General features: G+C 36.5%; 1 protein-coding gene across 1 annotated transcript in view; it reads right to left on the bottom strand.

The window, feature by feature from the left end:
- Positions 1 to 4306, bottom strand: part of LOC127862926 (uncharacterized) — a 30684-nt gene extending 26378 nt beyond the window's left edge. Inside the window, exon 1 of the mRNA XM_052402204.1 lies at positions 4169 to 4306. The gene's annotated coding sequence lies outside the window, so the exon portion shown is untranslated. The remainder of the gene's footprint in view (positions 1 to 4168) is intronic.
- Positions 4307 to 12324: the final 8018 nt, after the last annotated feature.

The following is a 12324-nucleotide window of genomic DNA, read 5'->3' on the forward strand; positions in this document are numbered from 1 at the left end:
GACACTAGCGATTTCTTCATGCATAGGTTGTTTCAGCATTGGAATGCTCAATGTGCCCATGCGCACATGCTCCTCGGGGATGTTTACCAACATCTTGTATTTACGCATGGAGTCAAGTCCGAGAAGCATATCATTCTGAATTGTTGCCACATACACGTTTTCCTCGAAATCAGACTGCCTGCCTGCAGTGTTAAGCCTCAGCTTCTTGATAACTCTTGGCGGTTCCGGTAGTCTATGACACATCCTGTCTGAGATAATAATCACCTCAGCTGCAGTATCAATCACTGCGTTTGTCTCAACACTTTGCAACTTAAGCGGAATCCTAAACATGGAATTTAGTGACAATTGAAGAACCACAACTTGATCATTGTCTTCTTCTGGTCTTACTTCTGACCTATCAGATTCAGTTGGGTTGTCATCTGTTACCATGGTTTGCTTAGGTTTTTCCCTCTCCTCCGTAGATGAGTTTTGCTGTGCGTATTCCTTAGGGCTCGGGCATTCCCGAGACAGCTGAACCTCGTTTTCATTCTCTGTGTTATCAGTTGTATACTGATCTCCTATTGCTGTTTCTTGGAAGAGACGTTTCAAATAAGCCTCGTCTATACATGTCTCTTTTGCAGGCGCGTTCAGAGTGCAGTCGGGTTTATCCCGACCGATACGCTTCTCATTGAACAAACGTCGAAGACTAAGACCATGTGTTACATGGTTGTACTTCTTGACCTTTTGCGTAGAAGTCTTCCTGTCTTTAATTAAATCCCTATCTTCATCATGGACTGGGCTATTTAGCACTGGGGTCGGGCTTCGCCCTCTTTGTCCGACCCAGAAGAGTTTAAATGTTCCTTGTTCTCTTCCTTTTCCCCAGTAAATTGGACATGTTTACTGCTGTCACTTTTGCGGCGTGGACAATCTGTAATGTAATGATTTTCTTTGCAGTTGAAACACTGAAGTGTCGGAGGAAGTCTGTTCGGGGACGGCGATGCAGAGCGAGGTTGTCTATACGGAAGGCGCTTGATGATGGTATCAACAGAGGTCTTATTCTGGCTGATCTGTTGTTCAATTGTGTCTAGACGTTTCTCACAGCCTCCCAATCGAGTCAGTGTACTCTGACCAGTTGGGCTTTGTGACTCCTCTTTCACTGCATATACGGAACAGCCTTGGCTAATATCTTGGACAGATGTCTGTCTAACATCTCGTTTGGAACGGCCATGGACAGCGGTGTGAGTGTGGACCGCCCACTTCACGTTGTCCACTGCTGCCTCCATGGTAGATAGGCGAGCATTCGCTGCCATCTCACCGGCTTCCTTGTTGAAGCAACCGTGACAGAAGCGTAGGACTGCCTGGCGATACATATAGTCTTCGGTTAGATCCCGAAAAGCTTTAGTGGCTAATGTCATGATTCAGTCTGCCCAATCATCAAGGTCCTCCTCCCCTCCTGTCGAGCAGTGTTGACGGCAATTGTAGCCGTTTCAGGTAAATCTTGATATCCAAATCGTTTCTCAAAACGCTTGATAATGTCGAAGTACTCCATGTCATCGTACTTCTCCACCAGATTTGCAAAGAAATCACCGACTTTGTCGGTAAGGCACCAACACAGGTTGTCTTTGCAATCTTGTGCTGTCCAACGCTGAGCTTCTGCGTATTTCGAAAATTTCACATAGAAAGCCCTCCAGTTGGATTTTCCATCATAAGTTAACGTCTTAGGTAAGTTGCCAATTCTTTTTATTTGTTGGTTCCTGTGACATTGACCTTGATCGGAGTAGGTCGGATGATTTGCAGGTGTTCGGTTAGCATATCCGTACCTACTCGCAGGACGCTGGTTTGAAAGCCTATGCGAGTATCCCGCAAAAGGATGCTTGCTTTCAGGTTGGTACATCGATCGCAAGTCAGTGGCAGGATAATCCACATCAGCGCTTGCTGATGTGTAATCGTGGTTAAAGTATGACTTGTCGCGGCCTAGGAACCGACTGTTGGAGTTTACATCAGAGTCCGCATATGGCATTTGAGCACCATGGTAGTAAGAGTCATGTAAGCTTGATCTATGGAACGTGTCGGAAAATTTGTCCATTTCGTCATGATGTGTAGTCGGGTATTGCCGACCATACGGACTGAAATCTATAAGATCCAGCAAATCCTTTGAATTTCTAATGTATGGGATCACCGACAGTTTTTCTTCATCAATAGGTCACACCCTCTCCCGGTAATGAATAATTGCATTGGCCGTACGGACCCCAATACCAGGCATAGACCGTAGTTGTGTTTCAGATGCTGTATTTATGGGGACACGTGCCGATATTCGATGTAACATGATTGTAAATGCTGTACTGGGGCAGGCAAAGACAAAATTGTATATAAAAAAGTATTAAAATGTAATGGTCCTTTAAGAAAATAATATCTAAAAATGTAGTGCCCCTTTTAAATAGTTTGTAATGCCAAGCAAACTTAAATGAATTATTAAATTAATTTCCAAAAATGTAATGTCCCTTTAAAAAATTAATTTAAAAATAAATGTAGTGTCCCTTTAAGCAATTGATTAGAAAAAAAGGAAGTGTCCCTTTAAGCAATTATATTCTAAAAATGTAACGTCCCTTTAATAAACACAGTTTTCAGGCCAGCTTATAATTTGTATTGCTATTAAATAAATGTGTAACAACAGAAAATAGAAAAATAGAATCTAGTTGTTAACGTTGAAAGCAAGTTGGAGCTCCAAGCAAGATGCTGAAGCAGCCAAACACTGTAGCTGGCAACTGGATCTTCAAGCGAGGCGCTGAAGTGTCCAAAAAGGTCCGGCACGTGGAGCTTCAAGCCAGACGCTGAAGCAACGGACACGCACTGGTACTAACTGGCTTCAAGCGATGGGCTGAAGCAACAGCAAACTAGCCGATCAGATGTATTATTCTGTTAATTATCTGGAACAGTTATTTGATAATAAATTATTATTCAAATACCATGTGTGTTTGTTTAGTTTATTACTGTCTCAGTAAAAAGGTTTCTATTACACTAGCAGTATGCTAATGCTGTGGCTATTTATTTAGTTATTGTTTACCATGATTTGCTCTGTTACAAAATCAATCTTGCTGATATTTCTTATAAATTAATTTGCTGATCTCCAACCACGTGACCAAATTTCACACTAATTTGGAAAGTGTGAAAAAGTGATGTATGAAAAATGTAAAGAAAGAATAATACTATCCTATTAACTGTGTTGTTAAAACAAAACAAAACAAAAACTTGCTTCTATTTAACAAACGAAATTGTTGTTAGACGACCACGTGACCAAAAATTCACACCAATTTTGAAAGTGTGAAAAGTTGTTTGAGGAAAATAAAGGAAGAAAATTTGATCCTATTTGTTTTATATGTTAAAATAACTGTGCTAGTATGATGAAGACTCCAAATTGTTGCACTACGACTACCTAACCAATTATTCACACCAATCGAAAGTGCGAGAAAAATGTGTAAGGTAAGATGAAGTAGGAGAAAATAGAAAAATATTGAGAGGTTCTTACCTTTAATCCTCGCGTAATAAAAAAGGAGAAAAAAGGATAGTGGGAATTTTTCACGACCTGTAATTCCCAAGAAAGAAGAAAGAAAAGAGATGAACAAAATTTCGAGAATTTTTCACAACCTGTAATTCTCAGAAAATATGTCCGAAATGTGCTCGCAGCGCCAATATTGTACTTACCTAGGTACAAGAGTAGTCCCGCAAACAATCCTCCACAGCTGGACAGAGTGATGCCGAGAATAATGAGGAATACTGGGTGATTTAGTTGTCTTAACGACTTCAGCTTGTAGCTTCTAATATGGCGCACAGGAAGAGACATCTTACGGGGTTTTCACTTCCGTTATCAGGGAGTTGTGTTCGTCCCAAAACCGCTTCGTACCACAATATGTATAGGATACAAAGGATTATTTTGTGTTGCGTTAGGTGTTAGGTGTTGCGGGTTAGGGTGAGGGTACGTTTTTCCGTTCTTTTGTACTACCGGTAAAGTGGAATTGTCCCCAGATTTGCGTTAACAGTTGAAAACAGACGGACTTGTGCAAATTCCCACATTGAAACCAAGCAAAAGATATATCCCGCCCACCAATGCAAATTTAGAAAATAAGACACAGATGAATTTATGCAATTTTGTTAAATGATTTAAAAATAATTTGGTAAATGAAATAATTACCTGCTATTTTTGTAGCAATCCGACGCTATGTTCGTTAATAGACTCATCATTTCCGTTGATTTTAACAGAGCTTGTAACGGATGCTATTATCGCTAAAAATGGCGCTTTTGTTTGTGACGTCACGTACGTAACCACGACGTCACGTCATAATTTATTTATTTCCGGTTGTGTTATGATGCGCACGAATATTTTGCGTACTGTATGCTTTAGTCAGAGCGATAAAGAAGTTATAGAGGATTTGTGTTGGAGTCTGTGGATTATCGATTTTAATTCACGAGTGATATTAGAAAAAAAAAATTTTTTACTTGTGGCGCGAAAAAATATTTATTCTATGTCACGAGTGAATTAAAATCGATAATCCACCGAATCCAACAAATTCTCTTTTTATTTTATGATTTTTTTCACCGTTTATATACATTGTCAAAGAGTAGAATTTCGCTGGGGTAATGACGTCATTTCGTAAAAAAATGACGTAATTTCACAGTAAACAGTGAAAATTATCGATAATTTTCACTGTTATTATTCACTGTTTGCAACAGTGAAATTATCAGTTTTAATTCACTGATATTTCTCTATAAACCACCGGAAAGCATAAAATAAATAGTTATAAAGAACATATTTATTAACTGAGTGTCTAAAGGTTATTCGAGTCTTAGAAATGAGTGTAGGCCCTGTGTTAACGCTTACGTATTTTGCCTTTACACGTTACTAGTATTCAAGAATGTATCCGTTGGGCCTTATGGCACAATATCACATGCTTTAAGCGAGATTATTATCTATCTTCGGAAAAATACAATACATGCAAATAAGAATGTGTACAATTATAAAACACGCAAAACAAAATGTTCGAACTCAATACTAGTGCACAAGTCTATTCGTACTAGTAAACACTAATCGTTGCTGGTACCAGACATATGCCAGACCCCTTTTGACAGACATGATGATTTCCGACAGATGATTATTGTACTCATTTACAAGGGTGCGTCTGACCATTCAAAATCCTGAAAATACACATTTAGACAGTAGCAGTATACAATTTTGTGTGTGAATGGTGAACAATTCCGGTCTTTTACTTATCGATTCTGACATGTTCGGTACTTTTTAAAATGTTGAGAATAAAAACAATTATGCCTGATGATCGGCAACAAATAATGCTGTTCAGTTATTGCCCGTTAACCGAAGTGGAGGCTGTTATTAAGCCACATTGTTTACAACAGGGACTGACGATTCTGGTCGACATCCTTGTCTGTGAGCGGCTCTGCTTCCCGCGGGTGGATAACCTTTGCTTTGAGTACAGAACGTTCAGTGAGCAAATTGTCAAAGTCAAGGTGTGTATAATGTCAAAAAAAATATGCTCAAGTAATTAAATCCAGAAATTTTACTGACATATTCATTTGCTTAAACTCATTGACATACCACTATTTCGTTTGTCCAGGAACGCCTTAAGGATTATAATTCTCAACTGTTGCTTGGTTATGCGTTATGCTAAAGCATTAACAAGAAATATCTTTAAAAAAGATATACGGCGTTGATGTAGAAATGTTTGCGACCAGTGAAAGGAGACGGAATGAAGCGACCATGTATTTTAATGAAGGTAGTGAGTGATAATAAGATATTATATTTTACTGTATTGAGAAGTAAGAAATGAAGAACGAAAAGAGGTGAAATTGTATGTTTTATTGTCAATAAGTATTGCAGTGAATAGGTTTTCGTATATTGCAAGTAATCAAACAAAAGTTTTTACTTTACTTTATGGTAATGAATATGGCAACAAATTGTTCATGTCCTACAGACATTTAACAAGAGATGTGTTGGTCAAAAACACAATGCCCCTAATTGCGCCGCTTTGATGACATATATTTGACCTTTTACCTTGAAGGATGACCTTGACCTTTAACCACTCGAAATGTGCAGCTCCATGAGATACACATGCATGCCAAATATCAAGTTGCTATCTTCAATAATGCAAAAGTTATTGCAAAACTTTAACCAAGGTTTAAGTTTTGGGACACACACAATAAATGAATGAATGACAGACGGACAGGCGAAAAACAATATGCCCCCGATCTTTCGATCCGGGGGCATAAAAAAGCATATTTAACATTACATGACAAGAGTGACATACATGCACATGTTAAGAGTTGGTCACAACGGCTGCAATGAAGAAAAACAAAACAACAAATAATGTAAAAACTAACTAATATAAACAATATTTACAAAACAAAATCAGGAAATTATCAAGCAATACCACGGAATTGTAATTTTAAGGCTGTTTTTATATTAAACAAAAAGTGTTGAAATTAACATATTTTGTGAAAATTACTTCAGCAAACATCCCACTAAAGAAATTAATAATCTAAAAAGAACGGTTAAGTAGAAAGTGAAATTTTGAGAAGTGGAAAAGTTTAAAAATGAAATTAAAGTACAAGGCAAGGAAGTTGATGTAAAATACTATAAAATGACTATTTGAAGGCTAGTTCATGACAGGGTAGAATGAACGTTAACATGTCAACAGTGGTTACATTTTTTATTAATACTGCCAGGGTGTTGGAGTCCTAACGCGATCTCCTTGTGAACCCTACAGCAATTGGCAGTGCTTCCAGCAGTTTTTCCTGGATGCTGCTGTTGTTGTTCAGGTCAATGTGCAGGTCATCTTGGAGTAGCGGGCGGATTTGAGGCGTAAACAATGTCACAGTTGTAATATTGTCACCCTGTAATATGCCTACTGCGCATGACATGGACATGGTTGCATGAGAGACATCATTATATTCTGTTTGGTATTTCGGGCACTTCTTGTTTAGAAGTTTCTTCTCATGGCATGGCCGCTGACTACAGGCCGTGTAGGTGTGAATATCACTTACACCTACAATTTCCCCTGTTTCTTCATGTGCAGCACTGCCCTTTGTGATTGAGATGGCATCCGGTGCAAGGAACTGTTAACAGAAACATCGTGTAAGCTGTTGAAAATAAGGCATAGATGGGTACATATTTCCATAAAAAATGGGACATATGTTATGGGCAGTCATGGTAGCTATTTAAAAAGAGACCGTTTATGACATCATTCAGTTGCATTGAACATGTAGGAAATAAACAAATAATACATTACTCATATAGAGAACATATGCAAAAGATTACTGCTGTCAATATTGCAATGTATGCAGTAGGCAGAAAATTAGATATTGTATGTAAAAATAATGTTTGAATGCAAATAAAAGTCTTGTTGAAGGATGTTTTTTAAGATTATAACAGTCCTTAAAATGACTTGCACTTAATTAAGGTAAGTAATTAATGCTACACTGCAGTGCTGGCGAGATAGAATATGATAAAGCAAGAAATTAAATACTTTGTTTACACGATGAATGTGGCACAGGTGTATTAGAAATAATATCATATTAACACATGTATTTACATGTACTTACTTCAAGTGTTGTTCTTTGATTACCTGATATTTTTGGCTCATCATTGCTTGTCTTGGACACCACTGCATTACATATCTTGACACAGTCGTCAACAGACTGAGGTGTCGAAGCAAGTTGCCGCCATAAGGCAAAAGGAATGGAAGCTGTGTCATCGCTAACAACACCATTGCGAACCTCATTTTCCGCACCGTATGATGTCACAACTGTTTGAACTTCATCCAGTTGAATCAAATAAGAATGCATGATATTAACAAGATGTAAACATTGAGAAACATGAATTACATAAACATTATTAAGTTTGTATGTAAACGTTTGCTGCAACAAAGTTGTGAGTAGAATGAATATCCTTAAATGTAAAGAACACTTTTTGTAGCAAATTGATTTTTTGTTTGGAATGAGAGCAAGTAATTATTTGTGTTTTTTTTAAGAGAAATAAATACAATGGACTAAACAGTATGATAAAAATTGATATATATGTATATTTGTAACACAAATATTTGAAAACGAGTGATAGTAAAAAGTTGTATGTATACAAGACAGTATACTACAGGAATAAACAAAGTGCCATACACATGTAATAATGAATCTACTCATAAGCATGTAATTGTACATCAATTCCCCTTTGCATATCTGGACAATTTTTGCCCTAACATCAACCAAGGTTCCTGGAGGAAGAGCAAGTATGTCTACAATTTGTCGCAGGTGGGCAACAGGTGGGTTCATCAGTTGCTTTGCCGCATCTTGAGCCGCCTGCATGATGTCTGCGCCAACCTCAACTTTTGAATGAGCAACACTTTGCTGCCACTGGTTACAACAATTTCTCTCATTTTGGTGATCACATTGAGGAGCATGAGTGATTGCCCTACTTTAATGAGTGGAAACGCACTCTAGCTGTACACCAGTAGTTTCCGGTGTGCACTATTGTCTGCAACGACAGCCTCTACAACAGCCATTTTTTTAGCCATTTCGTAAGTCTTTACTTCAGATGCATGAATCACCTGCACCCTTAGAGGACTTGTGGATGTACACTCCACATTCGGCAAGTCCCTTATCAACTGGTATGGAAAAAAACAAAGAAACACGTGAAAATAATAGGGGCAAATTGAAATTAACAAAACAAAAATCACAAGAACCGCTACCAATGACCTGAGGTTGCCAGTGTTATATGGAACAATAAGTCTGTAACCAGTGGACAAACATCATAGTCATACATTCACCACTACAAATTTACAGAAAAGATGTGATACCAGCATTTTTCAACATATTGCAATACTATAAGATGTGGCGACGAATGTATTGTATATTTGCAGTTTGCAGGGTTTTTTACAGTATTGTTCCCTGCACATAAAGTGCAACAGAGAAAAACTAAATCTGAAATAAGGAAACATTACACTATCATTCAAAGTACTTATATTATTATTTCTAAAGAAAAGTCTTCATAGGAAGAAGGTGGTGTTATAATGATAGTCGTTATGTAAAGGAATTATTTGTACATAACAAATACACAAACTAGTTTCAGAATTGTAAATGTAGGAAGAAGTAATTGCTATCAACATACCTGCCTTTGTTGAATGCTTCAGTGGTTGTAATTATATAATACTGTTTAATACCACAATATGCATTTTAATATATGTTGATAGGTTTGAAGTTGTTGTTTATAAAGACAATTACAAATGTATGAAAATCATAGCAAAAGTATAAATAGTGCAGGTAAAAAATGTTGACATAAATGTAAAATGTGCATTTTTTAATTATGTAAATAATACAAGTTTGTAAGTGTTTGGAAATTGTGAAAGGCAGATGTTAAAATTGTCATATTTGCTTTCTCTGAAATAGTGGTTACTAAAAATAAATCCCATAAACTCTAAACTGACAATTTGGTTGTAAACTGTTATAAATTATGATTATTGGTACAATAATAGTAGTAACATATTTGTAGTTGTAATGAAGCAATAATCACTTTACAAACTTTAAGAATTAGTGTAGTTATAATGTAAATGAGAATGCTGCTGTGTGCATGGGAACTCGGTAGATTTAATTTTTTTTTTACAGTACTGTCAGGAAAAGAGGTTTACTTGAAGTAAGCTTATTTTGTTTAAGAGAGTTGAAAGACACAAAATGAAACTCCACTGACACTGTCTGACACAAAATCAAGATGCCCTACGACTGTCAGACACAAAATGAAAATGCACTAAAACTGTCCGGCACAAAATGAAAATGCTCTATGACCAACTGAAACAAAAATAAAAATGCACTTAAACTGTCTGACAAAAATTGAAATTGCACTAAGACTGTCTGACAAGAAATCAAACTTCACTAAGACAGTCTGATACAAAATGAAAATACACTAACATTGTGTGACACAAAATGAAAATGAACTAAGACTGTCTGACAAAAAATGAAAATCCACTAAGACCGTCTCACACGAAATGAAAATCCAATAAGACTGTCTGACACGAAATGAAAATCCACTAAGACTCTTTGACACAAAATGAAAATGCACTAAGACTGTCTGACACAAAATGAAAATGCACTTAGACTGCCTGAAACTCTACTATGAATGTCTGACATAAAATGGAAAAGGTGTCTGAAGAAACATGGAATTCTACATAGACTGTCTGAAACCAAATGGAAATCCACTGGACTGTCTTAAACAAAAGTATTTAACATAAGATTTCCCCATTGGCATATTATATGTAGCTCTGTGAATTTTCAATGGTAGTAAATTTAGGAGACTGTTAATATGGCTGTATAAGACATACAAAATGAATATTGAAGCAGTCATAAAATGACATGTTATTTATGAAGCAGGACTGCAGTTCTATTATGTATGTACATAAAAGCAGTGATGAAATGTATTTGACATTGCATGTTTTCAAGTTTAGTAAATAGTTAAAATCTAAATTGGACTCCTTTACTTTTAACCTTAAAACCAATAATTTGAAAAAAACTTTGTTCAAAATCACTATACAATGTTTAGTATATACACCATATAATGGAATGATTATGGTGAAAGAGAAGTTTATAACTTTAGATTTGTGTTATGTCAACCATACGGCCATGGGAGTAAGTTGTTTCGAAGCAAGAGCCGCATGAAATTGTCATTTTATGTTACCGGTAATGTACATGGAACTCCATATTATTGAAATTGACATTAAAAAAACTGTACAAGCATAATGCATATAATTATGATCTGAAAATTAATGTATTGTATTAATTGTGTTCATGTTTGCAGACTAAACGTAATTGCTTGTAGAATGAAACAACATCTTTGTTTGCTTTAATTCTAGTGACATCTAAAGCTAATATACCCAAGCCTTTCAATATCCGTACTCTAGAAAGAGCAACGTAAAATCGGCCCTCAGCGAAAACACTTTTACCCAGGGACACAACAATTTTGTCTGCTTAAATGCCTTGTACTTTGTGTATTGTGCATGCCCATGCGGGAAGAAGTGGAAATTGTGTCCTGTAAACAGATCTGCCATGGTAATGAAATTCTTGCGTAATTGGTTCAACATAAATGGCATCATGATCATTGTCATAAAATATTCGTCCAATATCCTCATCATCGAATTGAACAAATACTCTTATGAGATGATTATCTTCAAATGTAAATGCTTTCACAAAGCCAAGTGCACCGTTAACCAAGCCATTTTCAGTTGCTATATTTCTTGTTAACATCACTCTTGTTCCAACTAACAATAACAACCTACGAAGTAAACCACCAGCATCTCTATCATCAGATGGAATGAATTCATCCGTAACATTATCATTGCCACTGTCTGAAGACTGCAACTGATGCCGAGCTGTATGCTCAATGCAGTGTTGATTTAACTGAAGTTGCATTTGTTCATTATATTCCAAGCCTTCTCGTACAGTTGGAAACACTCGTAAAGCATCTACAGCTACAAAGTCCTTATGGTCATCTGGTATTATTCGTGTCATGAGCAGTTCAATGTCACTTCTCGTTATTTCCCCATTTCTGACTCTGCTTAAAAGAGTACTATATGCAATGTCAGATGACTGTCTCATGTTCATAGTAAGAATATAAGTATCAAATAAATCCCACAACAATATATTGGTAAAGGTAAACTGACCACGTATCGGTTTCAATTGGAAGAAATCACCAATAACAATAATATTCATTCCACCAAAATAGTGAGTGTCCTCTTTAATTGCACAAAGTCGTCTCTGAATAAAGTTCAACATTGCATTGGAAACAATAGAAATTTCATCAATCACAAGGGTATGAACATTACGAAACATATTTCTAACAACTTTTAACACTCTGCTGGATAAATCTGTGTATTCTGGTTCTCTTCCATGCTGAACAGGCAATTTTAACACTGAATGTAATGTTCTTCCATTTATGTTTTTGGCACTCATTCCTGTTGGTCCACAAACAATTACTGGGTTCATACCAGAAAAGCAAGCTGTAAAACATCGCATCCATTCAACAAGAGTTTTAATGAGGAATGTTTTTCCAGTGCCACCTTCACCACTCACAAATAAGTGTAAGGGGTTATTGCAATTGGAACTGAAATGTCTTTGAATTACATGGAAAACTTTTTGCTGATCATTATTTAAACGTTGAATATGCTGGTCAATTTCCTCTTCAGAAAGAAGATTTACATGTAAACTGTGATTAGGATCTGTTCTCTGAATTTGTAATAGTAAATGCTGATGCATTTTCACTGTCCTGTGTAATATTTAAGTGAGTATGCAGTGCAAATTCCG

The sequence above is a fragment of the Dreissena polymorpha genome, chromosome 16, assembly GCF_020536995.1.
Source record: "Dreissena polymorpha isolate Duluth1 chromosome 16, UMN_Dpol_1.0, whole genome shotgun sequence".
Taxonomy (NCBI): domain Eukaryota; kingdom Metazoa; phylum Mollusca; class Bivalvia; order Myida; family Dreissenidae; genus Dreissena; species Dreissena polymorpha.